We start from the raw sequence: 13,336 nt of genomic DNA, 5'->3' as shown, positions 1-13,336 counted from the left end.
AAAAATTAACAAGCAGTTTCATATGTGTACAAGACAATGAAGAAAGTAGTTTTGAAGATTTACATAAATTTAATTATTTAAGATGATATACTAGGCAACTATCTCTGATGACTGAAAATTAACTATTACAAATACCTATTAAATCTTTTAAAGTCAAAGGAGCTCCTGAATAACAAATCACCGTTTGTTTGCTGTTCTTAACAAATAAGCAGCAAAACCTTTCATCTTCTTTTATTGAGCTCAGAGATCTCTACAACCTGCCTGTGTTTCACCCTTCTGGTCTCTGGGAGAAATTCATTCAGTCACTACAGGCTCATTTAATGAACTAAAAATACTTACCATTATCCCTGCAACCAAGGGCCTTGTTAACCTCATCATAAAAAAGCATTTCTTAAGTAACTATATTGATGTGGCACAGTAAAAAGGAATTAAGTGATTATTATGGGTTGAACTGTACCCCCTCTAAGATATTTTGAAGCCCTAAGCCACTGGTTAGGAATGTGACCTTATTTGGATATAGGGTCCATGCAGATACAATCAAGTTAAGATGAGGTCATTAGGGTGCTGTCATCCAATATGACTGATATTCTTGTCGAAAACGGAGAAGAAACACAAGAAAGATGGCCATGTGAAGATAGAGGCAGAGACTGGAGTCTTAATGTACTGACAAGCCAAGGAAAACATCGAAGATCAATAGCAATACCAGAAGCTAAGAGAAAGGCACGCAACAGGTTCTCCCCAGAGCTTCAGATAGCATGGCCCTGCCAACACCTCGATTTCAGACTTCTAGTTACCAGAACATGCAAAAATAAATTTCCTTCTTTCTTTCTGGTCACACAATATGTAGGATCTTAGTTCCTCAACCAAGGACTTAGCTCTCCCTGCAGTGGAAGCTCAGAGTCTTAATCACTGGACCACCAGGGAAGTCCCTAAATTTCTACTGTTTTAAGTCACTCAGTTTGCGATACTTTATTATGGCAGCCCAAAGAAACTAAAACAATGATGTTATAAATATGACAAAATGTAAGCAAGCAATATAACCCTATTAGCTCCCATTGCAGTACTACCATGCCAACTGAAACACACTATGTAATTAAATAAGGGCATCTGTTTAGGGGTTTCCCAGGTGGCACAGTGGTAAAGAACCCGCCTGCCAATGCAGGAGACATGTAAAAATGTGGGTTTAGTCCCTGCATTGGGGAGATCTCCTGGAGGAGGGCATGGCAACCCATTCTAGTATTCTTGGCTGGAGAACTCCATGGACAGAGGAGCCTGGTAGGCTATAGTCCATAGGGTTGCACAGACGCAACTGAGCACACACACACATACACACACCTGTTTAAAACTCAGAAGACATATGTCTTTAGAATTTCATCTATGACATCTTCGCTGATTCATCCACTCAAAACCCTAGTATACAGTGGCTACTCTTTGTGCCCTCAGTATATCCTCTAAATAATTTGCTGAAGACCCAAGTTGTACTAGAACAAGACTGAATAATGACTGCATGTGTGTTTCCGACTGAACTGAACTGAATATTGCTAGAATGAAGGTCCTTTATGGCAAGGGCTCTGTCCTATCACATTTGTATTCCCAATTCCTAAAGTAATGAGTGACACAGTAGTGCTTAATCAATGTTGGGCAAAAGAATGAATGTTGAATCACCTCTATTTGGTCACAGCTTGCACTATTCCACATTCTATCCACGACCTCCAATGGACTCTTGAAATCACTGTGAGTAATAAAAATTGTTAATATGCCACGGTGACCAGGAAATGTGACCAAAATAGGAAATATATGCATATTATGTAAACAGTACAACTCAAATCACATTTCAAAAATATAAGATTCATAAAGTTTTTCATAGTAATATAATAAAAACCTTATGTGTGCTAACCCAAAACACCACCATAATTTAAATTTATCTTAAGATTCTCTCTTTGCTTATTATGTGTAGAAATATTGTAAGATTTTTTTCATCAGTTGTTTCTTGCCACTACAGAAGATCCAGCATAGAGATCTCATCAAACTAGCAACATTCTCCCTGACCCAGTGGAGGTCAATCACTCTTATAATGATCTTAAAGTATTAGTTAGTTCCCTGTTTAGAAACAGCATTTTGATTTACAAAATTGTAGTATCTAAAAAAAGGTATCTACATAAATATAACATAGTATTAAAAAGCTGAATTTTAAAAGTCTACTTGTCCTCAACAAAAGGGGTATATTTTTAAAAAACAGATTTTTAAAATTCCGTTTTTATATTATGATACATTTACACAAAAATTCAACTTTTAGTCAAATTGTTAATTTATACTGCTAGGTTCTTCAAACCATGAAGCATATTTTCATTTAAGTTAAATGGTCAATAGAACATTTTTAAGGTTAATTACATTCAATCAAACCAAAAGTTCTCTCCCTAAAATTAAGCACTAGAGCCACTCAAATAACTGAATGGCATTATGGAGCACTTAGCCCGTAAGCTCGGTCAATAACATCAACTTATTAATACTGCTGACTACAATATATGCTTAATCATGAAGCCTACTTCTGTAAATACTTGAAAGGCCATGCTGAGAATCAACAAAGGGAGTATCAATTACATGTTCTAACTTAATTTAGAAAGTCATCAGTTCAGTTGCTCAGTCGTGTCCGACTCTTTGCGACCCCATGAATCACAGCACGCCAGGCCTCCCTGTCCATCACCAATTATCAGTGTTCACTGAAACTCATGTCCATCGAGTCAGTGATGCCATCCAGCCATATCATTCTCTGTCGTCCCCTTCACCTCCTGCCCCCAATCCCTCCCAGCATCAGACTCTTTTCCAGTGAGTCAACTCGTCGCATGAGGTGGCCAAAGTATTGGAGTTTCAGCTTTAGCATAAGTCCTTCCAATGAACACCCAGGATTGATCTCCTTTAGAATGGACTGGTTGGATCTCCTTGCAGTCCAAGGGACTCTCAAGAGTCTTCTCCAGCACCATAGTTCAAAAGCATCAATTCTTCGGCGATCAGCTTTCTTCACAGTCCAACTCTCACATCCATACATGACCACGGGAAAAAGCATAGCCTTGACTAGACGGACCTTGGTTGGCAAAGTAATGTCTCTGCTTTTTAATATGCTATCTAGGTTGGTCATAACTTTCCTTCCAAGGAGTAAGCGTCTTTTAATTTCCTGGCTGCAATCAGCATCTGCAGTGATTTTGGAGCCCAAAAAAATAAAGTCTGACACTGTTTCCACTGTTTCCCCATCTATTTCCCATGAAGTGATGGGACCAGATGCCATGATCTTCGTTTTCTGAATGTTGGTCCACAGAATGTGGTCCACTGGAGAAGGGAATGGCAAACCACTTCAGTATACTTGCCTTGCGAACCCCATGAACAGTATCAAAAGGCAAAATGATAGGATACTGAATGAGGAATTCCCCAGGTCAGTAGGTGTCCAGTATGCTACTGGAGATCAGTGGAGAAATAACTTCAGAAAGAATGAAGGGATGGAGCCAAAGCAAAACCAATACCTAGTTGTGGATGTGACCGGTGATAGAAGCAAGGTCCGATGCTGTAAAGAGCAATATTGCATAGGAAACTGGACTGTTAGGTCCATGAATCAAGGCAAATTGGAAGTGGTCAAACAGGAGATGACAAGAGTGAACACTGACATTCTAGGAATCAGTGAACTAAAATGGACTGGAATGGGTGAATTTAACTCAGATGACCATTATATCTACTACTGTGGGCAGGCATCGCTTAGAAGAAAAGGAGTAGCCATCATGGTCAACAAAAGAATCCGAAATGCAGTACTTGGATGCAATCTCAAAAACAACAGAATGATCTCTGTTCGTTTCCAAGGCAAACCATTCAATACTACAGTAATCCAAGTCTATGCCCCAACCAATAATGCTGAAGAAGCCGAAGTTGAATGGTTCTTTGAAGAACTACAAGATCTTTTAGAATTAACACCCCAAAATGATGTCCTCTTCATTATAGGGGACTGGAATGCAAAAGTAGGAAGTCAAGAAACACCTGGAGTAACAGGCAAATGTGGCCTTGGAATATGGAATGAAGCAGGGCAAAGGCTAAGAGAGTTTTGCCAAGAGAACGCACTGATCATAGCAAACACCCTCTTCCAACAACACAAGAGAAGACTCTACACATGGACATCACCAGATGGTCAACACCGAAATCAGATTGATTATATTCTTTGCAGCCAAAGATGGAGAAGCTCTATACAGTTAGCAAAAACAAGACCAGGAGCTGACTGTGGCTCAGATCATGAACTCCTTATTGCCAAATTCAGACTTAAATTGAAGAAAGTAGGGAAAACCACTAGACCATTCAGATATGACCTAAATCAAAACCCTTATGATTATACAGTGGAAGTGAGAAATAGATTTAAGGGACTAGATCCGATAGAGTGCCTGATGAACTTTGGACGGAGTTTCGAGACATTGTACAGGAGACAGGGACCAAGACTATCCCCATGGAAAAGAAAAGAAATGCAAAAAAGCAAAATGGCTGTCTGAGGAGGCCTTACAAATAGCAAGTCATAGTAATACTTAAATTTGAGCCCAGATCTCCAATCTTAGACAAATTGTTTATAATAATTAACTCCGCAGGTATAGTTCTCTCAGAATGGACCCACAGTAACGTATTCTGTCATTTTTTCTTCAATAAATCATGGGACTGTGCTCCCTCAAATAATTTTTTTTGAATGAAGTATACACAGATTTGGGGCTCAAAAATTCACTTAAGATCATAAGAAGGTTCAAAATCACTAGTATCCCCTCTTCCATTTTGCTGAAAACTGTTCAGTACTTAAGACAATTTACAGTGCTTGTTAATCAAGTCTTTGATTCAAAAACAAACCAACTATAGCCCAAAGTGTAGATCCACAGCATAGATTAATACTGTTTATGCTTATTCAGAGTCTATTAATACATTAAAAAAATCTATGCTAAAATCAGAATAGGCAGAAAGACAAAATTTCATGATGGATACCAACCCAATATTTAATACAAACAAGGGTTTTCCTTTTTAAAAGGGGAGAAAAAAGAAGCCTATTATTCAGACTGTGAGTACTTTAATATGTTTATCCTTTAAGACCCTTTTCTGTGTACATTTATACATGCACATTATAAATATTTCTAAAGAGGACTTATATGGTATTTTTATAATTTGCTTTTTTTCTACTTAAAAATTTATCATAAGGATCTCTCCACATCAATTTTTATATAGATTAGAACATTATTTTAACTGGATGACTAGTATCTGACTATATGAATGTATCATAACCTCACAATTTCATATTGCTGAACATGAATTTTAGATGTATATTTTTAAAAAGAGAAAATACACACGTGATCAAATGTGAGAGGTACAAAAGTCGCATCCATTCCACCCCTGTACCTTAAACCTCCAGTTCCCTTCCTAGAAGCAATCACTCTTACCAGTTTCTCCTACATTCCTCCAGAGATGTGTTACAGCATTTTAAAAAACACAAATGTTAACACACACGCACACAGACAGTTATGCACCTTCACTGCCAGACTTTTCTAAAGCTAACAATTTTTTACTATTATAAAATATGTTGGACTTAATGTTCTCTTGTTCATTTGCATTTTTAAAAATGTTGGCAATACTGTGTGACATGCAGATCTTAGGTTCCTGACCTGGGAGTGAACCCATGCCCCCTGCATTGGGATTGTGGAGTCTTAACCACTGGGCCACCAGGGAAGTTCCTGTTTGTTTTTGAATCAATATTAAAGTGATCTCACACAGCAGTGTGTCCTATCACCACTTATTTTTTATCTATCTTGTTTTTGACTAGGAATAGTCTCAAAGCTTGAAAGCGCTTATTAATCTATGAAAGAAAAAGAACACCTCAATAGAAAACAAATTTACAAGTAGCAAATACTAATGGCCAACAAACATGCAAAAATGTTAAATATCATGAGTGATCAAAGAAATAAACCTTTCAAAAGATACTATTTTTGTACGTTCTGGCAGAGATTGCCATCACTGACAATAAAAATCCAGCGGATGAGAAGATAAAGTACAACAGTCATTCTTGTTGGAGGAACTAAAAACTGGTACACCTTTTCTAGAGAGCAATCTGACAATACATTCTAAAAGTTTTAAATATATGGTTACTTTCTGAACCAGCCATTCTAGTACTAAAGCATTAACACTAAGGAAATGATCAAGGATGTTTTTAAAAAATATGTATATGAGGCTGTTCAATACAGCAATATTTATTTTAAAAAAAATCTCATTTCCAACAAGAGGATAATACTTTGTTAATGTAGATACTAGGCAACCTTTAAAAACTTAGGTTATAGAATACTACTAAAGGACACAAATATGTGTTCATGATGTTGTATTAAGTGAAAAAAGCTGGTTATAAAACAATATTGTCTAGTATAATCCCAATTATAAAAAATACCAATATATAAGGGGCTTCCCTGGTGGCTCAGTTAGTAAAGAATTCACCTGCAATGCAGGAGACCTGGGTTCAATCCCTGGGTTGGGAAGATACCCTGGAGAAGGGAATGGCTATCCACACCAGTATTCTGGTCTGGAGAATTCCATGGACAGAGGAGCCTGGCAGGATACAGTCCATGGGGTCGCAAAGAGTCGGACACAACTGAGCGATATATAAAGATTTAGGCTAAATTACACATTAAAACTCTACTGTGGTTATTATCTGGAGAAGGAAATGGCAACCCACTCCAGTGTTCTTGCCTGGAGAATCCCAGGGACGGGGGAGCCTGGTGGGTTGCCGTCTATGGGATCACACAGAGTCGGACACGACTGAAGTGACTTAGCAGCAGCAGCAGTGGTTATTATCTCTGGGTACCGGGGTTGCTGACTTTAATTTTCTTCTTTATGGTTTTCTTAATTTTCTAAATTTTATCCAGCAAATAGATTCTAATTAAAAGAAAAAAGAAGTTGGACTCTTGATTAGTCAAGGTCCTTTATACAATTGTGCCCAGCAGGCTGGGGGTGTTATTTGGCTATCTGCCATATGACAATGTTTCCTTCATCTGTGAATAAAATGGCCTGGTAAGCTATCATTAGTGGGGCCTGCTATTGCAAGGTTTTGGCTCTTTTTTCACAGAAAATAATTTTTATAACTTATAACAAGGAGAGGAAAGAATGTATTCTTAGGTCCTTATCTTTTTGCCTATTCTGAGAATTTGTCAACTTGCTACTTTGTAATATTATTGTCAATTATCAAGTTTAAAAAAAAAAAGGTCCTTCCCTGGTGGTCCAGTGGTTAAGGGTCCAGGCTCCCAAGGCAGATGGCAAAGTGTGATCCCTGGTTGGGGAACTAAGATCCTGCATGCTGTGGCAAGGCCAAAAAAAAAAAAGAGGATACAGGTCAACTCCCAGAGATAAAAGCAGTAACCAGGTTATGTACAAGTGGTTGGCCATGAACACGTCTTTTGGTCCACTGCCTGGGTAGCAGTAAATCATTAGCAGAGAAGGTTGAGAAACACTGGTAATAATAATACCTGACTGCTTATTATTAACTTGAGTTGAAAATAAATGATTTCACTGAAAAATGTCTGAGTGATATCTACTGCTGGAGTTCTAAACTTGTTCACTTAATACCTTAAGAAAATAATTTTGGGCACTGGTAAGAAAGCAGTCTCCCCTGATCTTCAGCCAAAAATTTCCCTGAAACAATTTTTACAAAAGGGCAGCTCAGAATCACGAACATGGAAAAGTAAAATCATTATATTTGTTGACATCCAAAGGCAAAACTTATTCAACATAATTTACTTACATTTGTGCTAAGCAGGATAATAGAAATCACTTTTTCATTTTCAGATAAAGAAATTAAAGCATAATGAAATTAAATGATTTGACGAAGGCCACAGAAACTGGAACTTATTCTATTTGATACTCGCTCAGATAACTTATGCTGACAGAGTGATCAGGATGCAGTATTGGAAAAAATCACATGGTTCCACAAATGCTGTTTTGAGGTTCTTTTGATAAATGACTTGGTGAATGGGTAGTAACTACCCTAAGTCTTTCTCAGATTAAGTATTCTCTTCCATGATCATGTTGGGATCACAAGCAAGTGCCGAAATAAGTTTTTGATAAAGGGCATCATCTTTAATTTTTCCCCAGCAAAAATATTGTACTCTTTCTAAAAGCCACTCTGTTGTCTCTAAGCAAACATTTAGTAGGTTTGTCTTCCATTGGGATTGAGTTAAACAACGACACAAAATGAAGGAAACGTTGCTACAGTGACTACAAGCAACATTAGAACAGTACAACATATTTAGTGAATGCTCCATGTGTTTTAAACACTATAGACCAATCTTCATTTCCCTCTACCCCATCATTTTAACTACATGCATTTTCTCTAATCTACTAAAGCATGCTGAATTGAAACTAAGTTTCTAACCCTGTTTGTTTCAAAGGTCAGAATTTAACCAGGAACTTGTGTGATTCCACATGTTACCTCTGATAATAACTAAAATATGTAATGTGCTTTACAATCTACAATTTTTTCATGCATGGTAGCTAAGCTAACCTACACATCCTATACCCATTTGAAATATTGGGAAACAGTGATTTTCTGACTGGTCAAACAGTGATTTTCTGACTCATCAAAGATCATGTGGCCATTGAAAGTCAAAGTGAAGTCACTCAGTTGTGTCCAACTCTTTGCGACCCCATAGACTGTAGCCTACCAGGCTCCTCCGTCCATGGGATTTTCCAGGCAAGAATTCTGGAGTGGGTTGCCATTTCCTTCTCCAGGAGATCTTCCCGACCCAGGGATTGAACCCAGGTCTCCTGCATTGTATGCAGATGCTTTACCATTTGAGCCACCAGGGAAAAAATGCAAACCCAGTGATTATGACCAATCTAGGTATAAGGAGGCTTCCCTGGTGGCTCAATGGTAAAGAATCCAGCTGCCAATGCAGGAGACGTGGGTTTGATCACTGGGTCAGGAAGATCCCGTGAAGAAGGGAATGGATGGCTACCCACTCCAGTATTCTTGTCTGGAGACTTTTATGGACAGAGAAGCCTGTCGGGCTACAGACCATCAGGTTGCAAAGAGTCAGACATGACTGAGCAACTAAACAATAACAAAAGGTATAAGGAAATTACTATCAGGATTATTTGTAGAAAGGGTAGTCCAGTAAGGTAAAAAATGTTAGGCTCTGTGCCCTTTCAAGGCTTGAAAAATTAGGTGGAGCCACAAAAGGCACATCATATAGCAATATACGCTGAGAAGTCTGTGTTATGAGGTCAACAAAATCATTACAGGAATAAGCATAAAAGTTCAAACCATATATAATTATTTACAGATATTCCAGAGAATACACAGTGGCACCAGCTTTGCCCAGTTTAGGACATTAGCTTTAACTCACTCAGTTCAACATCTGTCTGACCATCTGAGTTCAAGCTATTCCCAGTCAATGCAGATAAACCTTGCTTTTTACCACAACCCATATTCTTGAAAATATTCATGTATTACAGAAGCAGATCAGAATGACAGTGAATCACATGTATCCATAACAAAGACTGGGTACCAATTATACTAAATCAAATCCCCAAATGTATCAAATAGCACAGCTACAACTATATCATAATTAAAAATAAAAGTCCATGCCAAGTCCTACAAAATGGACATAAATATGCTTTTATCACACAAAGGACAACCTACTAAGTATATGCAGAGTAGATAAATATATAACTTAAGTTTGGCCTCAAGTTCTTACAGCAGATACATTTCTCTTATAATATATAATATTCCAAATGCTCTTTTCATGCTCTGAATTAAGTGAACAAATATACTTTAAAATTTATGAAAAAGAAACATGGAGGCAATGAGGTTGAATGATTCGTTCACAATCCCTCAGTTAATCAGAAACAAAGTCAACACAGGAACTCAGGCTTTCTATCTAAGGCTCTTTCCACTGTACCACATGACCTCTAAGATATGAAAATGATATTTGTTCAACTCAGTATCAATTTATTTTACCACTACTATTTTTATCTCCTCAAATCTACTCACACAATGATCTTAAACAGTTACAGATTACATTCTGTAATACTATTACCAGATTAGACCACAAAGTTTGAGACATGACAGCTCATGATAATCTCCCATCCTCAAGAGAACAAGGACATCTATTTTGCCATATTCATCTTTGGGATTCTACCACATAGTACAATACCTGGCATATATTGTGGGTGCTCAGTAAGTTGTTTGTTTTTTTTTAATAAATCAGCACTTTTTTTTAATCTGTTAGTATCAGCTACCAGATTTAAATATGAGACCAAACAAAAACAGGAAAATATAATCATTTCACACTTGGAGTCTCTAAACATTTATAATATACACAAACGATTTACTAAATGAGTTAACGTTTATAACCAAATACAAGGGAACATTTATGTTAGTAAAATATTTCAAGCTCTATACAAGTTAACTGAGTCATTAATTACAGTAATTCTTATCTAGTGAAATGGACCCGACTTTTAGTCAGTATTCCCTTCTCCCCCTCCTTGGAGTCATCGAACGCACTAGAAAGCAATAAAATTACAGGTGTAGTACAAGGTGCACTGGACTAGGACCTAGACTCTAGTCCAAGCTCTGTTAATAATTAGATATATGACCTTGGGCAAATCACTTTTTTGTGTGTCTTAACCTGGTAATAAAAACAAAAGAGCTGAACTACTAATCACCAGGGACCTTTACTGTCTTAATTTTTTATATGATTTTTACAAAGATTTCTACATCCAGAATTTTTTTCTGTGTTAAATTTGATATCCTGAATGTTATAATTTGTTAATTATTCAATAATTAAAAGCTTAGCACATTTCCCAAAACTATATAGAGACTAATAAGATACAATATTGTTACTTTCATACATTAGGAGCAATAGGAGAAAACCAAAGATGAAATATGAGCATCAGATAATCAGGCCTGCTTTGCCAGTTGGGCTGACATGAACCTCTCAGGATTTGACAAATCACTGATATATAAATACATATAGGTATATAAATATATATACACATACCATGGATACTTGTTTATACTGATATACATATATGTGTGCAAACTTTAAAACTTGTTTTTAGCTTTAAAATCAATACTTGTTCACGGTGAGAATTTCAAACAGTACATTAGGTCACAAGCGAGGTGCAAAATAAAAAGCCTCCCTCCAACCTCCAGAAGTAACCACCGTTAACATTTTCCTTGTACATCCTTCAAGAACTTTTCTAAGCACATACATCTAGATGTGTGTGTAGGTATAAATCTTTTTAACCTATTATCACTTCTTGAATGATGAAGAAAAATACCACAAGCACTGGCTTCATAAGCATGTTAAATACACTTTAAGTAGGTAGCACAGTTGTATGGCACAAAGTGGTATGTTTCAGAAACATGCACTGAACATATCTTCATTTCTTGATCGGAGGCTAAGTGGAGCAGCTGCACAGGAACAGCAACAGCAAGGAATGGACTAGCATTAGGCAAGCCATGAAATCTTCCTGTGCCTTAGTTTCTGCTTTTGTAAATATCATGGGTGGACTAAGACCCCTTCCAGTTCTAAAGTGTGATAATTCTAAGATGGCTGTCAGAGTATCCTCTTGAACTGGATATAACAATGTTAAGTTAAAAAAAGAGAGAAAAGAAAGAAACACTATAGAGACTTCCGACCTTACAAGAGTAAATTTCTCTGTCATTAACTATCATGGTAGCACATTTGTGACATAAGTAGTGATGCAGTTATACCTGAAAACAAAGTAGTAGATTATTAAAATCTGATAGGTTTTTTTTTTTACAAAGCTTTGATTGACGTTTTTCTTTTTTTGGAGGTGGAGAGGGCTGTTGCTTAGTGTCAGCAATAACCACTCTCCCTCCTCCCGATGAGACAACAATTAAGTGTATTATGGAGTTAAAATAATGAAACTGAAAGTTAGACTGAATTTTGTTTTACTTACAGAATATGCTGGGGAGGTGACAAAGGTTGGAAAGAATTACTAACTAATTTCCTCTTCCGGAAGGTCTTTGGCTTCTATTCTTTCTGTTCACATGCCCTTACCAGACACACTCCACCCAGCTCCATACCTGGCACAGGCATCAGATGGCGCGGGGCGGGGGGGGTCCCCTTTGATCATTTTTTTAAAAAAGTTCTTTGACTCGATTTACCTTAGGGGTCTCGGGGTTTCAGGAGGCACGCAGGCGGCCTGAAGCCACCCACGCCTTTCTTCGCCAGTTCCGGGAACCTAGGCACGAACCCCGGGCGGGCCACTCGCGCGCGGCAGGGGCTACCCTCCTGCCCTCCCTCGCAGCTCGGGGCCCAGGGAGAAGGAGGGGAGAAGAGAAGGGAAGAGAGAAGGAGAGGGGAGGGGAGAGAACGAAAGGGGAGGGAGGCGGAAGCCCGTCCGGGCAGTACCCACCGCGCCAGGAGAGCCGGCCTAGATCGCCCGAGGCGCCCCGCGCGGGGCCGAGGGGAGGGTCCCGGAGGAGGGGCAGCCGCAGCCCCAATCTGGAAGTGCCAGCTCTTCTCGGCTGCCAGGCCCCAGCCTAGAAGGAAACGGAAGTCCCTTCGTTTCCCTCACTCGCCCGCCCACCGCCCGGAGGAACCACGAGTCGGGGGGTCCAGAGTGCCCCCACGCCAAGGCCTCACAGAGGCAAGGCCGGTCCGTCTCCCCGCCCGGCCGCGCCGCCGAGCCCCTCCAAGTCTTCGGGCCTCCGCCCCCGCCGCGAGGCCAGCCTCCCGCCCAGTGAAGCCCCTCCTTCTTCCCCCTCCGCCATTTTCCAACTTACCCCGCCAGCGTTCGATTTGCTCTGAGCCAGCAGCCCGGGGCTCCGCCGAGGCCCCGCCGCTCCCCCGGACTGCCGGGGGCAACCGTCACAAACGAAGCCCTATTTACCCCACCTGCCCCTCCCCCCGCCCGCCGGGAAGCCAGAACCTGACAGAGAGGGCGCGCACGCGCAGTGGACACCTCGTAGTCCCCGCCCCCAGCTCCAGTGTTTCCTCTTTTGGCCTCGAGGTATTTTTCCCACGGTTTTTACCTGCTGAGCCCTGGAGTGAAGGAGTAATAGAGGGAAAAGACTGAAAAGATAAAGAGACCGAACATGTCCGGTTCTTGCTGGAGACCACTTAATGTGCTTGGCGTGTGACTACTTCTTTGTTGCAGTTTTGACCATCCTCTAAGGTAGGCACTCTCATGGTAAACCAATTTTAAGAGAGGAAATTGAGGCCCAGAGATGCTAAGATGCTAAGTGCCCCAATAGCACACAATTAATAAACAAGGGAACTGGGAGTAGAATATGACCTGTGTTCAAGAACTGAAGGTG

At 39.5% G+C, this 13,336-nt stretch overlaps 1 protein-coding gene across 3 annotated transcripts in view; it reads right to left on the bottom strand.

The window, feature by feature from the left end:
- XIAP (X-linked inhibitor of apoptosis) overlaps positions 1-12,949 on the bottom strand; it is a 39,281-nt gene extending 26,332 nt beyond the window's left edge. For 2 of the 3 annotated variants that reach the window (XM_055438148.2, XM_088834142.1), the window contains exons 1-2: positions 12,803-12,949; positions 12,433-12,559 (exon numbers count right to left, since the gene is read on the bottom strand). The gene's annotated coding sequence lies outside the window, so the exon portion shown is untranslated. The other variant, XM_055438149.2, reaches the window with a different exon arrangement.
- Positions 12,950-13,336: the final 387 nt, after the last annotated feature.

Source organism: Moschus berezovskii, chromosome X (assembly GCF_049115385.1).
Source record: "Moschus berezovskii isolate FMDL1 chromosome X, NW_MosBer_1.0, whole genome shotgun sequence".
Lineage (NCBI taxonomy): Eukaryota > Metazoa > Chordata > Mammalia > Artiodactyla > Moschidae > Moschus > Moschus berezovskii.
This window is presented reverse-complemented; position numbering and strand designations above follow the sequence as displayed.